The following is a 23,960-nucleotide window of genomic DNA, read 5'->3' on the forward strand; positions in this document are numbered from 1 at the left end:
GGACTGCTAATAAGTTTACTGTTTACATGGTACAGTCTTATAGCTTGGTTTTTTATTTTAATTTTTATTCTGGTAAGATATATGCAACCTAAAATTTCCCCTTGTAACTATGTTCAAAAATATAATTCAGGGCGGGCCGCGGTGGCTCAGCGGGCAAAGTGCTTGCCTGCTATGCCGGAGGACCTCGGTTCGATTCCCGGCCCCAGCCCATGTAACAAAAACGGAGAAACAGAAAACAATAAAACAAGAAAATGTTTAAAAATGTTTCCCTTTCTTCCTTCCTTCCTTCCTTCTCTCTGTCTTTCCTTTAGAAAAAAAAAAAAAAAAAAAAAAATATAATTCAGTGATATCGATTATATTCGCAATGTTGTGCTATCATGCTTTACTTTTAATTGGAGGTCCATATAAAAACAGTTGTAGTTTAGAAGTTGTATGTATATTTTATACATCAATCTTTTGTTTTTATGTAAACACAGCATTCATATGGTATTCTCTATGCTTGCTTAATTAATAACAAAGAAAAATGTAGTAGTTTCTATCACAATTCTTATGTCTTTGATCCTGCCATCCTTTCCAAACCTGTGCTCAGTTTAGTATACCACCCACTTGCAGACTCTCTTATAGCCTACTTCTGGAATGTCTCTTTTATTATTCTGGGCTTGTTTCTCTGGCAGCCCTTCTCACATATTTCCACATATTCTTAACATATTAAGGGAATTCTAATCTCTGATCTTCCCTTTTCCAGGTGGGTTATGGATCTTCAAATTATGTGACTCCCTTTTCAGTAGGGAAAGGAGCACTGCATGGAAAAAGGCTGGATTCGAATCTCAGATCCACCATTACTAGCTGTCTGACCTGAGGCAGTGTGTTTAACTTTCCTAATCAATTTGTAATGAGTAATATGTTTAGTTCCTTTTTAGTGGCCTGCATCAAACAATATTATAACAGGTTTAAAATATCGTAAGGTTCCCCAAATGTGTAGGCAAGGAAAAATTGGATTACTGCTTATCTTCCCAAACTTTAACTTTAGAGAGTAGAACCTAAGGAGCCAGAATGGTAGAACCCCAGTTGAAGACAGTGGGGGAGGGACCAAGAGAAGGGGAATTGATGGTAGCTTCCACATGCTGACTTAATCCTCACAACTGCCCTGATGATTTTGTGGATCAGGGAAACTTTGGTTTTGCTGGCATAGCCACATGGTTAAGAGCCCAATGGTCTAGGTTGAAATCCCTGCCTTGCCACTGAGTACTATTAGTAGCTGTGTGATATATGGCAAATTTCTTTACCTTTCTGTGTGTGTTTCCTCTTCAGTAACATGGAGAAAATGCTACTTCACAGGATGTTTGTGAGGATTCAATGAAATAAGTACGGAAGGTGCCAAGCACAGTTCCTGGTACAGTATTAGCATTCAGGAAAGCAAACTTATTCATTCTTTACTTCTTTTAGGAGGAAGTGTATGGAGTTAGTAGCTTAATAGTATTCAAAGTTGTAACTAAAGATCAAGCAGATTTTCCAACAACTATAGTAGAACTTTGCCAAACATATGAGTGCTTTCCTATCAAACTGGCATCTTGAAAGCCTCTTACTTATTCCCTTGTGGCCCTTGCTGAAAAGGTATTTGGGCTTATTTTATTTTTCAGTCCATAGGTATCTTTTGCTAAAATTATAACAGGATAGAGGCAAATACTTATCTAATTAAAATTAGTTATTTACTCAACAAATTTTTCTTGAACATCTACTGTATGTCAAGCATGCTGCTAGGCACTGGGACTGTAGCAGTGAACAAAGACAGGATCATTTCCCTGTGGCAGTCATAATCTAGGAGACAAAAAGCTTTCACCTATACCTTGGATTGTAACCAAAAGGTAACAATCCTAAATTACATTTTAAAAACTGCTAAAAGGAAAACTGCAGATTTTAGATATGTCCAAATCTTTTATTCCACAAGATCTTATCCTTGACGTGTTACCCGAAAGAAAGACAGATGCCTTCTTTATGAATAAAATGAGATGTACTGAGGATGACACATGCTGTCTCCACAGCAATGATATAACCATCCCTTTAAATTCAAATTTGGAGTAAAACAGGGAGCCTCCTTATTTCTTCTCTGGCTGTAACTTTGGAGACATTCATTCAGGAACTTGAAATCGGAGACATAGTTCCATTGAACAACACAATTGTAGCTAAATTATCATTCACAAGTTATTTGGTGATTATTGAGAGATCCAGGGCAGAGAATGATTATACCTTCAAGAATATTTGTTAGGTTCTATTAATTAGCATGTCTAAAAAGTGTGCTGATTTTCTTCTTGGAATCCTCCAGATATGTGCATGTTTTCAACACTTTAGTGTTAAGCAGTTGTGAAATACATACAATTAAAATACAGTCCTATAATTCAGAGGAATTATAATTTAGGTTAGCCTCTTTACACTGGGAGAATGCTCCCAGTCCCTGCTGGACAGCTCTGGTGGTAGGAAAGTTTTATCTGTAGACCAGGGGTCACCGGCCTATAATTTAAATGCAGGCACTCTCAGTACAATTTTTTTTTTTACCCCAAATATCATTCTGGTCAACTAAGATTTGTCTTCTGCAGGCCATTTTCTGCGTATGGAACTTCAGTTTGTCACCCTTCTGGTAAATTTGGCATTGGTTAAATTACAATCTTAAATTACGTTTGACATTGGCTAAATTACAATCCTAAATTACATTTTAAAAACTGCTAAAAGGAATTCTCACCTGCCATGTCAGAGACCCGGGTTCAATTCCTGGTGCCTGCCCATGCAAAAAAGAAAAAAAGAAAAGAAAAAACTGCAGATTTTAGATATGCCTGAATTTTTTATGGTACAAGATCTATCCTTGACATGTTACTGATGGTTTGAAAGGATTAGGTACCCTAGAAAAGCCACATTTTAATCCTGATCCGTCTTGTTGAGGCAGCCAATTCTTTTAATCCCTGTTCAGCACTGTAGGTTGGCAACTTTAGATTTTCTCCACAGATACGTTATGTGCCCAGTTGTGGGTATTAAACTTTGATTAGAGGGAGATGTGACTCCACCATTCCAGGTGGGTCTTAATTAGTTTAGTGGAACCCTTCAAAAGAGGAAGTTTTTTTTTTTTTTTTTCTTTTTTAACATGGACAGGCACCAGGAATTGAACCCGGGTCCTCGGACATGGCAGGCAAGCACTCTTACCTGCTGAGCCACCGTGGCCCACCCAAGAGGAAGTATTTTGGAGAGAGCCATGAGAACCAAGAAAGCCTGCACAGCCAGAGATCTTTGGAGATGAAGAAGAAAAATGGCCCTGGTAGAGCTTCATGAAACAGGAAGCCTGGAGAGAAAGCTAGCGGACATCGCCATGTTCACCACGTGCCTTTCCAATTGAGAGAGAAACCCTGAATGTCATTGGCCTTCTAGAACCAAGGTATCTTTCCCTAGATGCCTTAGATTGGGAATTTCTATAGCCATGCTTTAATTTTGATGTTTTCATGGCATGAGAACTGCAAACTTGCAACATAATAAATTCCCCTTTAAAAAGCCATTTCAGGGCCACGGTGGCTCAGCAGGTAAGAGTGCTTGCCTGCCATGCCCGAGGACCCGGGTTCGTTTTCCGGTGCCTGCCCATGTAAAAAAAAAAAAAAATTACATAAACTGAGCAATAATAAAATATAATTAAAAAAAAAAAAGCCATTTCATTTCTGGTATACCGCATTCTGGCAGCTAGCAAACTATAGAACAGCTAGGAAAATACTCTAAGATCTTTTTAATTTTCTAAATTTGTAATTAATTTTATAACGTAATTTTTAAAAAACTTTTTTATTATATATAAACTTTGTATATAACATATTTACAAAGCAAAGAAATAGAAAAGCAATAGATTTCAAAGCACTCTTCAACAAGTAGTTAGTTACAGGACAGATCCCAGAGTTTGTCATGGGCTACCATACGATCCTCTTAGAGTTTTCCTTCTAGCTGCTCCAGAATATAGAAGGTGAGAAGGCATAAATATTTTTTTTATCACCACAATTGACTTTTTTCTTTCTTTTTTGTGAAAAAGGAAATATATACAGAACAATAAATTTCAAAGCACACTACTACATTTAGCTGTAGAAGATATTTCAGAGTTCGATGTGGGTTATAATTCCACAATTTTAGGTTTTTACTTTTTGCTGTAGAGCATGTAATTTTAACCATTTATTCATTTAGCTAATATTCGTGGTGACGGTTGTGTGCTAGTCACTCCTGGAGTATTTGAGGAAGAGTGCAGTCCAGGTGTGGAGATATTAAGGAAGGGAAGGGTAAGAAGATGAGGTCAAAGAGTAGTGGGGGAAGGGGAGATCATGCAGGGCTTTGAAGGCTTTGAAAGAATATTAGCTTGTATTCTTAGTGATATGGGAAGCTATTGAGAGTTTTGACTGGAGATAGGAAGAGAATAAAGAGAAAGGTAAAGTAGCAACACTCAAAGATAAATTTCCAGAATGGATGAGAGATATGAATTCTCTTATTTGTGAATTACAAGGAGTCTTGAGTACAATAAATAAAATAAAAACAAATCCTTTCCTATGCACACTATAGTAAAACTGTAGACCCCCAATGAAAAGGATAACTTCTTAAAAGCAACCAGAGAGAAAATAAAATCATTTTGGCTTACAGACTTCTCAGTAGTACCATAGAGGCTAAAGTGCTATGAGAAAAAACAACAACAAAAAAAACTGCCAACAGAGAAAATCAAGGTAAACTATTATTCAAGATTGTGAGTGAGATAGTTTGTACAAACACTGAGAGGTTTACCATCCCCAGACCGTTGCTTAAAGAACCACTAAGGAAGTGGAAAAATGAATGCAGATAGAAGGAGTGAGATGCAAAATGATACAATCTTTCAACAATAGTCATCTTTCTAATTAAAAAAAATTGTTTTAAATTAAAAGTGGCTGATTGGGGTAGTGAAAACGACTGATTTCCATTAATCTTTATGCATTTTCACATTTTTATTTTAAAAGACTGAAAATACACAAAGAAACTGCATTGTAAACAGTACTCTGGTACTGTTATAATTTTTTATTTTTGTTAATCATAATTCTATTAGCGAATAGTTTAAAATTATAGTGATAACATTTATTGAGCATTTACTTTGTTTTAGGTATACAGAGTAATATATTTTTCATATATTTCATTTAATTCTCACAATAATTGTATGAGATAGGCACTGTAATTTCTAGTCCACAAATGAAGAGACTGAGGCTATAAAGATTAAATAGCAGTATTTATTAAGTAGTACACTAACTCATAAGTAGCATAGCCAGAATAATGGCAGCTACCGAACAGCATAGCCAGAGCAAGAAATCAGGACAGTCTGACCCTAGAGTTCATGCTTATAATTACTACACTGTTCTCTCTTTTTTTCTACCCAATTATAATTATTATTTTGGTGAAACAAGTATCAATTATTGAAGGTCTAATTTAATCTGGGATTCTCTTGGAAATAATTTGAATTTATGATATTTTACTGCATTTGGATTTATAGAATTTTATAAAAAATTCTCATAGGATTTTAATGAGCTATTTCAGCTCCCTCATTTTATAAATGAGGCTTAGAGAGTTCATTGAATTGTCTGAGATTATACAGTTGGCCACAACAGCATTTCAAAGACAGGTCTCTAATATTTCTTCCTCTAGAATCTGAGCATTTAGTTTCAAAAAGGCAGAGTTCTATTGGGAGGGCTTAAGAAAATAAATGTTTTGTCCAAATATGCTTATTCTATAAGATGGCCTTCACATAATCATATTTACTGACATAAATGCCTTCTACATGCTAAAGATTGAGTGGTGAACATGGCAAACGTGGTTGCTGGCCTCAAGTAACTTACAGTCTAGGAGAGAGAGAAGAGTAAAAGGAAATGATAATTCACTATGTTAGGGTCTATGAGAGTAGTAAGAACATGAACAACAACCAACTTGGTATTTGGAGAGGGGAGAGGTAAGGAAGGTTAGGGAAGACTTGTAGAAGAAAGAGTGTTGAAGCTGAAACCTAAGGGACTGATGAGAGTGTGAGGTCAAGGGAAGGGTGAAGAGTACATACAGAAGAGGGAGAGTGTACCAGATGCTAATGGGAAAAACTGTAGTGCAAGAGAACACTTGGCTCCTGAGTAATCCAGTATGGCCTGGATCAGTGTGGAGGATGAATTGGAGAGAGCTTGGAGGCTGGGGTCTTGGTAAGGTAGGATGGCCCTTTGGACAAAATTCTAACAGTCCTAATAGGGAGCAGCAGACAGACTGAAGAAAGATTTAGGAGGTGAAACTAGCTTAGATACTGGTTAGAAGTAGGAATTAGCAGGAGGGAGAGGAATTAAGAATGCAGGAAGTCATCAGGTCAGAAAGAAATGATGGCTCTGACTTGGGCATGTTGGACTTTGGGAGCAGTAGACCATCCAAAGGCAGGTGTCCAGTTGGCAGCTGGCTCTTTTTTGGAGAGAAAGCTGGCTTTGGGATTTATTGATGTGTACGGTGGGACTGGAAACTATTAGAACAGATGAGACCAGTGATGGAAAGCAAGTGATATGAGTATAGGAGAGTCTAAGATAGCATGGTATTTGGCCCCTTATAAGTGCCAAATGTGTATGAATATATTTGATGAACAGGTGTATTCCTTTTTAAGTTATTATGTAATAAATATCCTTTATCTGGTAATTGTAACATTATGAAGCAAATAGAATTTTCTCATTACTCTTTAGAAACTTACCTCTTTTCTATTGCAAAGGTTTGGGGAGTGGAGGTTTTTGTGCCATAGCCTTCCTTTTATTTTCTTCTAAAAATTAACCTAAGTATTTATTTGGTGCAAAATTTATATTTTGGATAGTACATTTCCTAATTTAACTTATATGGTCGGTTTAGTTGAACACCATAAGTATGTTGACTCTTGAATAGGGAGTGAGATTTAATTTGTCCAGGTTAGTGTGATGCCCCAGTAAATCCCAGAGCAATTTGGGCAGTGAATAAAGAAGTATTTGTGGGGTCCCCTGGGGGAATGGGGTGAAAGCGGAAGGTGTTAAATTTGTCCATTTGGAATATTTCTGATATTCTCGCAAGCAATGGGGACAACCAAATAAATAGGCCAAGCCCCTATGAAACTTATTTCTGCAAAGGTTAGGCTAAGCCTACTTAAAATTATGCCTAAGAATCACCCCCCATAGAGCCTCTTTTGTTGCTCAGATGTGGCCTCTCTCTCTAAGCCAACTTAACATGTGAATGCACTGCCTTCCCTCTTACGTGGGACATGACTCCCAGGGGTGTAAATCTCCCTGACAGCATGGCACAGAAAGCTTGGGGTAAGCAAGCCCCTGGCATCAAGAGATTAAGAAAGCCTTCTTGACCAAAAATGTAAAGAGAGAAATGAGAAAAAATAAAGTTTCAGCTGAAAGATTTCAAAGAGAGTTGAGAGGTTTTCCTGGAGGTTATTCTTATACATTATATAGATATCCCTTTTTGGTTTATGGTGTATTGGAGTGGCTAGAGGGAAATACCTGAAACTGTTGAGCTGTGTTCCATTAGCCTAGGTTCTTGAAGACGATTGTATAAAGTTAAAATATTTACAATGTGACTGTGTGATTGTGAGAACCTCGTATGTGATGCTCCTTATATCCAGGGTATGGACAGATGAGTAAAAAAAATATGGATAAAAATAAATAAATAATGGGGGAAAACGGATAAAATTAGCTGGGTAGTTGGAAACAGTAGTGGTCAATGAGAGGGAAAAGTAAGGTATATGGTATATATGAGTTTTTTCTTTTTATTTCTTTTTCTGAAGTGATGCAGATGTTCTAAAAAATGATCATGGTGATGAAAACACAACTATGTGATGATATTGTGAGCTATTGATTGTATACCATGTATAGAAAATATGTGTGTGAAGATTTTTCTCAATAAAAAAATGTTTAAAAAAATTAACCTAAGTAATACATGAACACATAGATTCCTTGACATGAAAAGAATACAGAAGTGTAGAGAGTAAAAAGTTTGAACCTTTTATTCTTCTCTTCACCTATCTCCACCCAAGACCTTTTTCTTATACTCTGCAAGCGCCAATACTAAGCAGAACTGTATTATGAATAGAGTTTGGGTTGGAAAATTGGAGAATGTTTCCTTATGTTTATCTCCATCTCACAGTGACCACAAATAATTTTTTTTGATAGTTCAGTGTTTTGCTTCATTTAAAATTTTTTTTTTAAATATGACAAGAAACACAAACATTCTTAACATATGATCATTCTGTTCTACATATATAACCAGTGATTCACAATATCATCATATAGTTGCATATTCATCATCATGATCATTTCTTAGAACATTTGCATCAATTCAGAAAAAGAAATAAAAAGAAAACAGAAAAAAATTCATACATACCATACCCCTTACCCCTCCCTTTTATTGATCACTAGCATTTCAATCTAAGTTTATTTTAACATTTGTTCCCCCTATTATTTATTTTTATTCCATATGTTTTACTCATTTGTTAATAAGGTCAATAAAAGGAGCATCAGACACAAGGTTTTCACAATCACACAGTCACATTGTGAAAACTATATCATTATACAAACATCTTCAAGAAACATGGCTACTGGAACACAGCTTTACATTTTCAGGCAGTTCACTCCAGCCTCTCCATTACATCTTGAATAACAAGGTGATATCTACTTAATGCATAAGAATAACCTCCAGGATAACCTCTCGACTCTGTTTGGAATCTCTCAGCCATTGACACTTTATTTTGTCTCATTTCTCTCTTCCCCCTTTTGGTCGAGAAGGTTTTCTCAATCCCTTGATGCTGAGTCTCAGCTCATTCTAGGATTTCTGTCCCACGATTCCAGGAAGATCCACACCCCTGGGAGTCATGTCCCACGTAGACAGGGGGAGGGGACCACAAATAATTTATATTAATGTTCATTGACTGCCACTCCAGATAAACTTGCCCTCACTCTTAGTAGTGTCTTTGCTTTTGTAGGAAGTCATTCAGTTACATAAATACAGGATATATGAAACCCCAAATGATGGACTTTGGGAAGCTTTATCACACCTGGATAGATGTGGGTTAGGGGTCTAATTTCAGGGTATAAAAAAAAATCACACACTCCGTGATGGGACATCTAGAGTTGTGAAGTCGGTGATGTATTTTTGGTGATGCTCTGAATTTTAAATGTTACTTATACCAGTCTCTAGCTGATCAAAATAACTATCTTAACTATCTTTTCCATAGGGAATGTTAGTGAAAAATAATCATGAGACACTGCACATTTTACCAGGATATCACTAGTTCCTTATTTGCCCCATTTTACTGCAGGTAATGAACCTAAACATTCACCTCTTGTCTGAATGAAACATCTAGAGTTGATGTTTGGCCATTCTGTAGAGAAGGACTTCATTAGAGGTATTTACAGCCTAACTCTATCTGATGGACCTCTGAGGCATTCTCTTTTTTACAGTATTAAATATGCATAAAATATAGCTTAAGGAGGATTGGTATATGGTGTTGTAGTTTGCTAGCTGCTGGAATATAATATACCAGAAACAGAATGACTTTTTAAAAGGGGAATTTAATAAGTTGCTAGTTTACAGTTCTAAGGCCGAGAAGATGTCCCAATTAAAACAAGTCTATAGAAATGTCCAATCAAAGGCATCCAGGGAAAGATACCTTGGTTCAAGAAGGCCAATGAAGTTCAGGGTTTCTCTCTTGGCTGGAAAGGCACATGGCAAACACGGCGTCATCTGCTAGATTTCTCTCCTGGTTTCCTATTTCATGAAGCTCCCCGCGAGGCGTTTTCCTTCTTCATCTCCAAAGGTCGCTGACTGGTGGACTCTCTCCTTCATGGTGCTGAAGCATTCTCTGCTCTCTCCGGATCTCTTGCTTTCTCCAAAATGTTTCCTCTTTTATAGGATTCCAGTAAGCTAATCAAGACCCACCCGAACGGGTAGAGACATGTCTCCACCTAATACAACTTAACAACTACTCTTGATTGAGTCACATCTCCAAGGAGATGATCTAATTAAAATTTCAGGCATACAGTATTGAATAAGGATTAGAAGAAACAGCTGCCTTCACAAAATGGAATTAGGATTAAAACATGGCTTTTCTAGGATATATACATCCTTTCAAACTGGTAAGAAAGATGAAAAGAGAGACTATGTGATTGCCTTTGATGTTCATAGAATGTCACAGAATCTAGAATTTAGATGAAGAATTAGTCCCAGAGCAAAAGAAGTGAAAGGGTACTTATTATTTCTTTGACACCTTGCTGATTGGTTTCTCCTCTGGTCTTTTCTGTCTTGGTAGAATGTAAGTCCTTCGTGGACTCATTGTTAATGTCAGAAACACGAGAGTATTCTTGACTAACTCTGCCCCTCACATCCAGTACTCCAGAAGGCCTCCTGATTCTACCTCCAACTTGTATAGAGAACTCATGCACATGCCTCCATCTTCACTGCCAGACCCTATTGCAAACGACTGTCACCACTGCCCAGGACTTCTGCAGTAGCTGCTGCCTTCTCTTTCAGCTTCCTTTCTTGCCTCACTCCAGTCTTTTCCACACATCAGCCAGAGTGGTCTTTTTTTGTACACACGAATCAAATATGTTACTCCCCTGCTTAAACTCTTAAATGACTTCCCATTGCACTTAGGATAAAAAAAAAAATCCCAACCTGGTCTGTAAGGTTCTCTGTGATGTAGCATTGAACTAACTAACCTCATCTTGAGACTTCTTGCTTCCATTCAGTACTATCCATGAATTCTTGGAGAAGATTATCCTTTTTAGTTCTTCAGGACAGAAGCTGTTCCATCTGCTAGACAGTACCCACCACCCCTTCATGGCCTCCTCCTCCTCATCCTTTAGTTCTTGGCTCAGTTATCACCTCCTCTGAGAGGCCTTCCCGATATTGAAATTTCTCCTGTATTTCTCTGTCTCAGCCCCTTGCTAACTTGATTATGTTTACTTGGGTGTGTGTGTGTGTTTTGGTCTGTCTTCCTCCAATAGATAGTGAACACCTAGAAGGCACTAATTCATTTCTATTTAGAATCACTGTTGCACTGATATGTTTGGTCTTTCTGTCATCTGATTTTGTTTTCTTTTTATAATGACTTTTGTTTCAGTTTTTTCATTTATTGTATTGAAATCAGTTTTTTAACCCTCCCCCCATCCAATGATTCCTGTGTTACATATGACTATTCTAACCTTTTAGTGTTAGTGGTGAGATGGTAAAGTCTTATTTTAGGAACGTAACAATTACTTGCCTGTCTTGTTTGAGCACAGGTAATGGGCAGGGTTTAAACACTGGTGGCTGGACACAGGCTGATGGTCTTTTTTTTTTAGAGAGGATCAGACTCTAAGTTGGAAGAATTCATGGTAGTATTAAGTTAATATTAAATATAATGGTTGCCTTTGCATTATATAACAAACATATTTAGCTCTAACTTTCACTATAAGCATCCAGAATTAAATATCATTTATGTTTATGTTTCCTCCACAGATAAGAAAACGCTTTTAGTGTATGGTCTTCTTCACTTTTCTTACACCTTTAGTTTCCATGTTTTTAACAGTTTCTGATTAATATTCTGCCTTATGCCTCTTTTGTTACAATAATTCTCACTAGAATTGCAATGTACTTACATTTTTCAATAATTGTTGAGATTTAACTGTTTTACTTATTTCTTTGCTCACCTCTGCTTTGTATATCCCAAGTTCTTTTACCTCTTGAATTCAGATTTAATTTTGCCACAGTATAACCTTGAGTCTTTTGCCCACCAATCCTTTCTCTCCTCTGCCTCTAGAAATGTGTGGATGGTGAACTTTGAGCTCTTGAATACCCCACCCCCAAAAAAACCACTTTATTTTGCCTCAATAGTTAAATGAAAGTTTTAGGGCAATATAGTATTATTCACTTAAAAAAATTTTTCCTTTGAAACTTTGTAAAAATGGTTCCATTTGTGTTTTAGCATCTAGTATTACAAATGAGAAGTCTGGTGCAAATCCAGTTACCATTTTTTTAGGTTAGCACCTCCTCTCCCACCTTAGATTACAGGATTTTGTTTATTTTTTTCTTGTTTATTTTCATTGAAGTAAAAGTAAAATTCATGTAACAAAAATTTAATCATTTTAAAGTGGTATTTGGTCCATTCACCATGTTGTGCAAATACTACCTCTGTCTAGTTCTGGAACATTTTCATCACTCCAAAAAGAAATTCTGTGTGCAAATAGCTGTTCCCTATTTACCCCCTGCCCCCAGCCCTTGACAATCACCAATCTGTGTTTTGTCTCTATAGATTTACCTGTGTTGAATATTTCATTCATGCATGACTTTTGTTTCTGCCTTCTTTCACTTAGAATAATAATTTTGAGGTTCATTTCTCAAATTGTGCTGCTGTGAGTGTTCAAGTGTGGGTATTCGTTTTGAGTACTAGATTCAGTTATTTTAGTATATACCTAGGAGTGGAATTGCTAGGTCATATGGTAATTTTGTTTAACTTTTTGACTTTTTTTTTGGTAATTGTTTGTTTAACCACTGAACTGTTTTCCACAGCAGTTGAACCATTTTACTTTCCTACCAATAATGTAGGAGGGTTCCAATTTCTCCACTTCTTTGTTAACTCTTATTTTCCTTTTTTTTTGTTATGCCCATCATAGTGGATTTAAGTCCTTTACAGACCCTTTCAATCTAATACACAAGTCTATCTTCAACTCAGAGACATTTAGTCCTGTTATATCTTTCATCTTCTGTTTTGAAAAAAAATTAGAAACTGCTATTAGACTTATGTTGAATCACTCAGATCTATCTTTCTTTCCCCCTCATATTTCTTATCCCTTGGTTTGGGAGAATTCATCAGTTTAATCTTCCAGATCACTACTTGTGTCAGATTCTGCTCCTTTTATTATTCAGACCAATGTTGAGGAATTTTGTTTTTTATTTGTTTATTTATTTTGCATGGGCAGGCATTAGAAGTTGAACCTGGGTCTCTGGCATGGCAGGCAAGAACTCTGCCACTGAGCCACCGTGGCCTGCCCAAATTTTGTTTTTTTAAATTTGTAGTTCTATTTCTTTTATTCCCACAAATAACCTTTCAGTATTCTCTAATTGTTTTTCCCTCATAGTATCTTCATAGATCTTTCATGGAATGCTAATATTATTTTCTGTTTCTTTTATTAACTCTGTTGCCTCTGGGCTTTATTCTTCTATTAATCTTGGTGTCACTTCTCAGTTACCTGTGAAAAGGGTCAGACATCCAAGAAATTTAGCAACCAGTCCGTAGAAGAGGAACTGTAGGTGGTTTAGGCAAATGAAAAACTTTCATTCCATTAGTAAAATATTCACTGGAAGCCGTAACATCATTTTTCCTGTAGCCAGTGTTTTGTGGGGGCAGGTATGGTGGGAGGGGTGGAGAGTATATACATGTGTTTCAGGTGTATGTGTGAGAAACACATAGAATTTATGGCCAGCAGAGGTGTAGTAGTTTGGGCATTCTTAAACACTCTTTGTAGAATGCAAATTGAGACAATTCTCAAAGCAGTTTGGCATATGGGTCTTAAAAATGTCCATACCTTTTGACTCACGAATTCAAATTCTGCAGCCTATCCCTAGAAAATAATCATAGGTTAAGGTAATAATTTATATACAAAGATGTTTAATTCCAGATTATAAAGTGAAGAAAAACAAAGCAAACCCATGAAAATGCCTGACATTGGGTAATTGTTAAATCATAGTATATACAGCTAGTAAAATTCCACAAATAAAATACAGCCAACAAAAATAGATGTTTACAAAAATTTTTAATGATACAGGGAAAATGCTCATGAAATGATGCTAAGTGAAAAAATGTATACTTAAAAACAATTTTGTTCAGAATATCAGTTCCATAAGAAAAATTTATATGCACAGAAAAGCAAAAATTAGTTGTGATTATTCTTATGATTTGGACTATATGAGTCTTCCCATGCCCTATAATCTTAGAGTCTTCTGTATTTCCCACATTTTTACAGTAAGTATATTATAATCAGGAAAAACTCATTATTGTTTTTAAAATTCTCAAGCTATTTCACAGGGAACTGTGAATGGCCAATAATTATATGGAAATATGTTTAACCTTATTTGTGATAGAAAATGCAAATAATGCTCATTAACATGGAAAATGTTTATATTTACATGAAATAAAAAACAGTTAACACTATGTCCAATAACAGTATGTCCCAATTTGGTTAAAATTCTGTGTGTGTGTGTGCATATGTCTATCAAAATATTTACAGTGCTTATCTCTGGGTAGTGGATATCTTTTAGATGGCTTTTAATTTTCTTCTGTATGCTTGTGATTTAGTTTATATATGTTTTTCTGCCTGTGGTCTTATATATACTCCTCTGTATTTTCTAGTTTTCCTATATTCAATGTATACTGCTCTTATAATCAGAGAACATTTTTTCAAGCACTTAAAAAAGTCAAATTATATCTATCTTCTGCATACACTTTCTCTTAAAACATACTTAAATGATTAAACATAGAAATAAAAGAGAGATTTGAGAGAATTCTCTATGTAATTCAGTTTTAAGAAGGAAATGAATTCTTAAATAAAAATGTCCGTATTACTTTAAAGAGGTTTAACTCTCTTTTGTCTAAAAAGGTATATTTGAGTACTTTGAATGTCTTCTTTCTCAAAATGTTGAACACATTGATGCAATATGATTGAAAACTGCTTTAGTGCCTTTTAAATTTCTTCAAATTGAGGCATAATTTATTTAGAGTGAAATGCATAGATTTTAAGTATATAGTTCAAGGAGTTTTGACAAATGTTTATTCCTATCAATCAATATTTAGATCATCTTTGTCACCCCAAAATGTACCCTCATGCTCTCTTCCTGCCAGTCTTCATGATCGGAAAGTAATCACTATTCTACTTTGTACTACTATATCTCAATTTTTGTTTTTTCCTGGAACTACATTGTATTAGTTTGTTAAGCTGCCAGAATGCAATGTACCGGAAATGGAATGGCTTTTTTTAAAATGGGAATTTTAATAAGTTACAAGTTTGCAGTTCTAAGACTGAGAAAATGTCCAAACTAAGGCACCAACAAGAGGTTACCTTCACTCAAGAAAGTCAAGAGCTGTCTGGGACACCTCTGTCAGCTGGGAATCACGTGGCTGGCATCCACTGGTCCCTCACTCCTGGACTCCATTGCTTTCAGCCTCTGTTTCCTGTGGGGGTTCCTCACTTGGCGTCTGTGGGTCTTCACCTAGCTCACAACTCTGAGTTGTGGCCTGTTTAGTATCTCATGGGAAGGCACATGGCAATGTCTGCTGGGCCCTGGGTCTTGTGTTGGCTCTGAAGCAACTGTTCTCCAAGTGTCTGCATCTGCTCTGTTGTCAGCTCTGAGGTTTCTTCAAAATATTTCCTATTTTAGGGCGGTGCAATGTGGCTCAGTGGCAGTATTCTCACCTGCCATGCCAAGACCTGGGTTCAATTCCCAGAGCCTGCCCATGCAAAAAATAAATAAGTTTCCCATTTTAAAGAACTCCAGTAAACTAATCAAGACCTACCTCGTATGGGTGGAGTCACATCCCCATCTAATCAAAAGGGTCACACCCACGGCTAGGCATGTCACATGTCTGTGGAGATAATCTAGTAAAAAGTTTTGCCCAACAGTTTTGAATCAGGATTTAAAAAAATGGCTGCCCCCCACAGGATTGGATCAAGATTAAAACATGGCTTTTCTGGGGTATAGAATGGCTTCAAATCAGTACATACATATAAACAGAATAATAAAATGTTTTCTTTTTATTGGCATTTCTTAACATTTTGAGATTCATCCATGTTGTATTATAAATTTGTTATTTTTAATTGCTGAGTAGTATTCTATTGTGTGAATATAGCACAATTTGTTTATCCATTCTCATACTGACAGACATTTAGGCTATGTCCAGGTTTTGGCTATTATAAACCTTCCTGCCATTTTAAAATCAAAGATGATTAGTTTCTAGCTGTGTCATAAACCCTGACCTGCCATTCTGCTTCTCTTTTCCTGTCTAGCAGCACTAGCAAACCAGGTGTTTGCCTTGCAATTAAGGGCTTGTTTCCTGGAGCCTGTAACTAAGATCAGTGCAAAGAGACCAGAGAACAAAATTAAAGGGGCACATTAGTCCAGGGCAGACGGCTCAGGAGTTCAGCTCTTGGCCCCAGAATAGCAGGCCTGTAGATGACTGAAATCTCCCTTTACAGAAAGATAAAAAAGAAAAAGCTGAGTAGTGAAAGAGCTCAGGGTACTCAGTTAGGGACCAAGAGAGCCACCTCTAGATTGTTCAGATCACTGCAGTTTTGAGGCAAAGAGGTTAGGAAGACTGTCCTCAGAATGCTAAGCAGGGACCACACTGAGAGTGGTGCAGGGATGCTTCCTCATCCTAGCCTGCAGCAAGGGTGGAAAGGGTGCCTGATCTGGGCTCCCTTCTGTTGGGCTTCTGAGTAAGGCACACCAGAATGCACTTGGAAGACCTTGCTATATGACCCCTAAGTGCTTTCCCAGTAGGAACTGCCTCAAAAACCCAAGTAGCTCAAGTAGCTGTGGTCCATTCATGTATTCACCATTACCACAAATTCTTAGTTCTGGGATTGAGAGGCAGAGAATGTTTCTCTCCATGATAGAATAGGGGCTTGGCACTTCTGCCTCAATCTCATTTTTCATGGAGTTCATTTTCTCAGTGCTGCCATCACCCAAGGAGAACATGGTCTTTCTCCTATTTCCTCAAGCACTTCCCCCTTTTCCTACCTGGCCCTTCAAACTTAATACAGAGTTCAGGTTAACTGAATGCAACTAAAGCTGAGGAAATGTGGAGGGAGATGTAGTTATTCAGTTAGCTTGTTGACAGGTCCTCAGCCCTCTTAGAGATGGGAAATTGCATGAGACCTGAAGTCAAGACCCTCATTAGGCATTGACAGGACCAGAAAAGAGGGAGCCCTTTCCACCTCCTGTGTTCTTGGCTTTCCAGTTCTAAGAAGAATTTATGGCAGAACTCATGCTGTGATATGTTACTTTGACCAGCCTTGCTGATAACTCAGCTGAAAGGATCCTGTGACTGCTTAGCATTAGACTCAGCCAGCAGTCTGCTCCAAATACATCCTAATTCTTTCCCTCTGCTCATCTGTTCCCTAGATTGTTGTTAGTCTGCTGCTTTACTGCATTAGATTCTTACCTGGTTATCTTCTGGCCTCTATTTTTTCCCTTGGCCCCTCCCCCACCCGTTTGCCTTGCCCTCTTCAACTTGAACCTTCTGATTAAGAAAAGACAATAAAATATGATTTAAAAACCCTAACTTTGCATTATCTAGCATCCCCTGCCGAGAAACTGACCCTGAGCACCTGCCAGGAGATATTTTTATTGCCTTTGGTTTCATTATAAATGACAAAATATTTTTTGTGAAACTGGATTTCTTTCTTTTTGGGATTTGGTTGCTGGTGGTTTATTTCTACACCAGATGGTATTTTCTTGCTGAAGTTATTTATAAGCAGTGTGATTCTTAAAACCCTTTCTGATATTTATAGATCACCTTGGACCATGAGTCTCAGCTATGTATTGGCAAGAGGTATAACTGAAACTATGAAAAGTTGACACCAGACATGGAAACTAAAGGAATCATTGTCTCTCACTAATAGCGTACTGGTGTTAAAATGACTTTTAGTTTTGGGAAATACATAATTTTCTTGAAATTACTAGTCTTAAAAAATCCCATTTATTTATTTATTTTTTTTGATGTACTATTACCTTCAATTTTAATTTTGATGTGCAACAGAGAACAGATTTTTCCAGCCCAGTTTACATTTATAACTTTAAGTGATTGTTCTCTTATAGACATTAGTCAAAATTTTGTAGAGAAAAGACTTTTAAAGTCTTTCTCCCCCACCCCCACCCCACAACTCCTCGTTCCCTGATTATAGTTGACACTCTAAGCTCTGTCAGTCCAGGCTTCTTTGAGCAAAATCTTTGACGAAGTAGCAAATGTTTCATAATCACGTTTTTTTCATTATCAACTTTTTGGGATTTGACCTATTTGAAAGAGAGCTCTTGATGCTGTTCTTGAAGTCTGTTAAGTAACTTACTCATGTATCAGTGAACATATAGGGTTCATGTGTGTCAACTTCTCAATTAGGAGCTGAAATGATAAAACTTGATTATAAATAAGAGAGTTGAAAATCCTTAAATTCTGATCTTTTCCATTGGCAAAAGCAAACTGTAAGACCCCAGATAATTGGCATTGTCTCTGGGATGTGAATACTGGAACTCTTCATGACAAGTGTAAACTTCATATTTGTGAGTCGTTCCAGGGTGTTAGTCAATTACCGTAGAGATACAAGCCACTAAAGGAAGTTAGTACATTACCTCATCAAGGATGTTAAAATTTCATATTACATCATACAGTATAAAGACACTCCATGTTCATGGATTGGAAGACTTAATAGTAAGATGTCCCAGAAGACTGGTTTTCTGGGGCTGGCTGCCAGCAATCCTTGGTCCTTGGCTTTTCTGGTACATGACAATGTGCGTGGTTCTCTCTCCTGGCTTTTCGGTTCTGATGACTTCCAACTTCTGGTTGCTCCCTGTGATTTTTTCCCTGTGCATCTGAATTTCATTCTGCTTATAGAGGACTCCAGTGATAGGATTAAGACTGATCCTGATCAGTTGGGCCACACCTTAACTGAAGTAGGGTCTTGTTTATAATGAGTTCACAGCTACATGAGTGGATGAAATTTTAAAACATGTTTTTCTGTGATTCATAACTACAAACCACCACAGTGGAATTATTACCCAAAGCAATCTATGGATTTGGTGTAATCCCTATCAATCCTAAAATCCCTGTTTTGCAGAAATGGAAAACTGACCCTAAAATTCACATGGAATTGCAGGGGTCCATAAATATTCAAAAGAGTCTTTAAAACACAAGACAAAATTTGAGGACTTAGTTCCCAATTTCAAACTTTACACAAAGCAGTAGTAATCAAAACAATGTGATACTGCCATAAGGATCGCTATATAAATCAATGGAATAGAATAGAGAGCCCAGAAATAAACTCATATAACTATGGTCAATTAATTTTTGATAAGGGTGCCAAGACCATTCAATGAGGAAATATGTCTCTTAAAAAAATGATGTGAGAAAAATGTATTCCATGTGTATAAGGATGAAGTTGGGCCCCTACCTCACACCATATAAAAAGATTAATTCAAAATGAATCAAAGACCTAATTGTAAGAAATATAATTATGAAACTCTTAGGAGAAGACATAGAAGTTGAGTTATTATGACTTAGGATTTGGCAGTGGATTCTTAGCTATTACACTCAAAAGCACAAGCAACAAAAGAAAAAATAAGCAGGGCTTTGTCAAAATTAAAAACTTTTGTGTAACAAAGAGCACTCTCAAGAAAGAGAAAATACAACTTGTAGAATGGGAAAAAGTATTTGCAAATCATATAAGGGTCTAGTATCCTAAATATATAAAGAACTTTTCCAATGTAACGTGGAAAGACAAGCCAATTTAAAAATGAGCCAAGGACTTAGATGCTTCTACAAAGAAGATATGCAGGTGGCCAAAAAGCAAATAAAGAGATGCTCTTTGTTAGTCATTAGGGAAATGCAAATCAAATCTACAATGAGCTACAGTTTCACACTCACTAGGATGGCTATTTTAGTTTGCCAGGTCTGCTATAACAAATAATACAGACTGATTGGCTTCAACAATGGGAAAGTCCAAAATCAAGGTGCCTGCAGGCCATGCTTTCTCTGAGGTCTGTAAGCATTGTAGTGGCAGCTTGCGAGTAACCCGTAGCTCAATCCCTGCCTCAATCACATGGCTATCTATCTCCTTTCTTCTCCTCACTCATACAATTATGTCCAAATTTCCTCTGGTTATAAGGAATACAGTTATATTAGATTAAGGCTGAAAGGATCTTCAGATATCCTATTTACAGATAGGTTCATATTTACAGGACCGCAAGGTAGGACTTGAACATGTGTTTGTGGAGGGACATTTTATTACAATGGCTATAATAAAAAAAAGGAAAATAAATATTAGCATGGATGTGGAGAAATTGGAACCCTCAAACATTGCTAATAAAAATGTAAAATGATGCAGTTGTTGTGGAAAACAATTTGGTGGGTCCTCAAAAAGTTAAACAGAATTATCATATGACCCAACAATTCCAGTCCTAGGTATATACCAAAAGAACTGGAAACCGGTATTCAAGCAAGTACTTGTAGTGTGAACGTTCATAGAAACATAATTCAAAATAGCCAAAGGCAGAACTAACCCAAGTGTCTTTTTTTTTTTTTTTTTGCCAGAAATTTTACTATTTTATTTTCTTAATTTGTGTACTTAATCCATATGGAATTGATTTTTTTTTTCTTTTTTTTTTTTTATTAATTAAAAAAAGAATTAACAAAACAATTAGAAATCATTCCAATCTACATGTACAATCAGTAATTCTTAATAACATCACATAGTTGCATATTCATCATTTCTTAGTACATTTGCATCGATTTAGAAAAAGAAATAAAAAGACAACAGAATAAGAATTAAAGCAATAATAGAAAGAAAAAAAAACAAAAAAAACAAAAACAAAAAACCTATACCTCACATGCAGCTTCATTCAGTGTTTTAACATAATTGCATTACAATTGGGTAGTATTGTGCTGTCCATTTCTGAGTTTTTATATCCAGTCCCGTTGTACAGTCTGTATCCCTTCATCTCCAATTATCCAAGTGTCTTTTGACAGATAAACACAAGGTAGTATATCCATGCAATGAAATATTATTAGACCATAAAAAGGAATGAAGTGCTGATACGTGCTACAACATATATAAATCTCGATAACATTATGTTAAGTGAAACAAGACAGATATAAAAGGTCACATATATGATTCCATCTATATGAAATAATCAGATAGGTAAATTCATAGAGAAAGCAGATTAGTGGTTGCTAAAGGAAGGGAGAAGAAGAGAATGGGAGTGACTGCTTAATGGATGTGGGCTTTCTTTTTGGAGCAATAAAAATGTTTTAGAACTAGACAGGTGGTTGGTTTCACAACACTGTAAATAGATTAAATCTTACTAAATGTGTATACTTTAAAATGGTTGATTTTATGTTATGTGAATTTTACTTCAATAAAAAAAATTGCATCATAGAGTTTCTGTGATCTCACAAATTATTGTGCTTTGCTGTCATAGTTACCTATGACTGTTGGAACCCATGTGATTTGTAGCATTAGTACATTGGGAAAATTCTTTCCAGCTGTGGGCAGAAAAACTTGAAGATGGATGGTCTCAAGTGGGTTTCTTCCTAAAATAATTATAAGAATATAATTGTGTTTTTTCACTTTTATTTGCTGAAACTGATACATCTTCTACCTTGAATGGCTCCAGGTTGTTTTTAAATGTAATCTGGACTCAAGTTGGTTGGTTCTGCATTTAATTTGACAAGCATGTTTAAAATAATTTCATATTTGAAATTGAGCAACTTTTGGCCTTATGAAAATTAAGAGGTAACTTTTAAGTATTTCTAAGTAAGGAATAACGTGGGATGGACTGCAGTCAGATTTTTCTGAAGATTTTCTTTGCTGCATTGCTAGAGATTTTTGTGACGGTTCCTAAAACCATTGCAAGTATTTTTTTTGGTCAGTGAAATTGGTGTCAAGCATAAGAAAATTCTCTTTTCAGATCAATCAAGCAGAGCTTGTGCATCAACTGAAATTTAGTTTCTTATTTTTATCTTATACCTGTGTTTTTTTCTTTTTTTTAAGTTTAGGTTATTTGGCAAAAGATCTGAGATCAGGACGAGTTTCTCACTCACAAAGGTAGAAGTGCCTTGCCAATCAGTTATCTTGATACTTTTCTTTATAAATGAGATTGATACTTCTGCTCCACAGTCAGTACTGTGTTACATGTGGATTTGCTTCTATAGAGATGTATTTATGCTATATGTCTTACACACTCCTACCTCGTTAATCTTATGATCTGAAATATGCCATCTAGGCTAAAGAGTCTGTTGTTTGTAGCAAACAAAGCTAATCTGTTGTGGACTAAACCTACAACTTTTTTTTTTCTCCAGTGGGTATGCTATGTTTATTTACATATTATTATTGTTATTATTTACTTTTTTTCTCTTTTTGTGAGAATAACATGTACAAAACAATAAATTTCAAAGCACATCACAACAAGTAGTTATATAACAGATTTCAGAGTTTGGTGTGGGTTACAGCTCCACAATTTTAAGGTTTTACTTCTAGCTGCTCTAAGATACTGGAGACTAACAGAAATATCAATATAATGATTCAGCAGTCATACTCATTTGTTAGACCCTACCTTCTCTGTATAACTTCACCATTACCTTAGATCTTTCTCCCACTCTTGAGGGGTATTTGGGCTATACCCATTCTTACTTTTTCATGTTGGAAGGGGCTGTCAATAATATGGGAGAGGGGAAGGCTGGGCTCTCTATATTTCAGGACTTAACTGGTCTGGGGACCCATCTGGAGTAAAACCCTGACTTTTGACGTCATTGGCATCATGTCCCAATCAGCTGAACTAGAGAAAGTTAAAGAATAAATGCCTGGTTTGATTGAGGGCTTTATAATTTTAAAGTTAGAAGGGGTCTGGTAAGCATATCAGAATATCTAGGATAAATGTAAAAAGCTGGTGTAGTGGGTGAATGTGAGTATTTAGCTTGAAATAAGTATTGCTTCTAACTCCATAAAATTAGGAGGGCTTCCCTTTTGTGATATTCATAGGGTAATTTTTTTTTAAATAAGAAAGGATTAGTTTATATTTTTTTAATAAAAATAAGTTGTAAAGAATTAGAAGTTTTATTAATTGTCAACATTTTCCCAACATGAGCTAATTTAACTAGATATTGAACTACTGTGCAAAATTATATTTATATTTGTTCAAGGACTGCTGCCTTTTTCATAAGGCATAGCTCATTGTGTTTAGGAGCAGAGTTCTGAACCAGATTTAGCCACTGCTTTATCTTGGACAATTTACTTAATTTTTCTGTGCCTCGGTTTCCTCATTTGGTTGATTCTAATAATCAAATCTACCTCATAGGCCCATTGTAAGGCTTGAATTAGCTGATGTAGTTAAAGCTCTTAGAACAGTGCATGGCACAGAATAAATTCTATATGAGTGTATGTTAAGTACATAAAAACATTGGTAATAGAGTTCCTTCAGCAATGGATGTCTTTCTGAAAGGCAAACCTGTTTACCCTCAAGATGTTCATAGTCCTCTCTAGTGTGCTGATGTTATCTGTCTTTGACACTTAAAATACAAGTTTGAATTTCAGAGACCTTTGACTTACTCACTTTGGAACAAATTGACTATTATGGGCATTTCAAAGAGAATGCTTGGGGAAAGAGAAATGAAGAACTTAAAAACTGCTTTTTCAACTGTTTCCCAAGAAATTTCAAGATCCCATGAAATGTCCTTAGTGGTTTGTTAAAAACCTAATTACTATCTCATTCATTCACGAGAGTTACTGTGTGCCTATCCTGGGTCTTGCACAGAATGGGACAACAGAGGGGTGAAAGTCAGAGACAAAGATGAAGATGACATTTACTCACAGCCTGAACCAGTTTTGTGCCTTTGAAATCCAAACCAGGAAAACCCCAGGACTTTGAGTAGAAAGAGAATCAGAAATAGCATATCCTTAAGGGAGTGCATCCTTGAGGTTGTAAGACCACGACTTCAGCTAATTTTATTATTTCCGCCAAGCCATATCAAATGGCCAGAAGAGAGGGCTAGACATGTATTGATGGGAACAGTTGTTAAAATTCCAGGTACTAATAAATCATTTTGTTCTCATCTTTTATCAGAGACAATTGTTTGCCTTATTTCTATTTTTGTGTTCCATTTCTACTTGCATTCCCTCCCTACCTCATGGGCAGGCACTGGGAAT

At 36.3% G+C, this 23,960-nt stretch overlaps 1 protein-coding gene across 18 annotated transcripts in view; it reads left to right on the forward strand.

Annotated features, from left to right (window-relative positions):
• ZHX3 (zinc fingers and homeoboxes 3) overlaps nt 1-23,960 on the forward strand; it is a 177,262-nt gene that overhangs the window by 74,148 nt on the left and 79,154 nt on the right. For 6 of the 18 annotated variants that reach the window (XM_077168332.1, XM_077168321.1, XM_077168312.1 and 3 more), the window contains exon 1: nt 21,168-21,337. The exons of 4 other annotated variants lie outside the window; for them this stretch is intronic. The gene's annotated coding sequence lies outside the window, so the exon portion shown is untranslated. Of the gene's footprint in view, nt 1-21,167; nt 21,338-21,432; nt 21,552-21,809; nt 21,864-23,960 lie in introns of those variants that run through there. 8 more of the 18 variants (XM_077168362.1, XM_077168341.1, XM_077168389.1 and 5 more) reach the window with 3 other exon arrangements.

Source organism: Tamandua tetradactyla, chromosome 1 (genome assembly GCF_023851605.1).
Source record: "Tamandua tetradactyla isolate mTamTet1 chromosome 1, mTamTet1.pri, whole genome shotgun sequence".
Taxonomy (NCBI): Eukaryota; Metazoa; Chordata; class Mammalia; order Pilosa; family Myrmecophagidae; genus Tamandua; species Tamandua tetradactyla.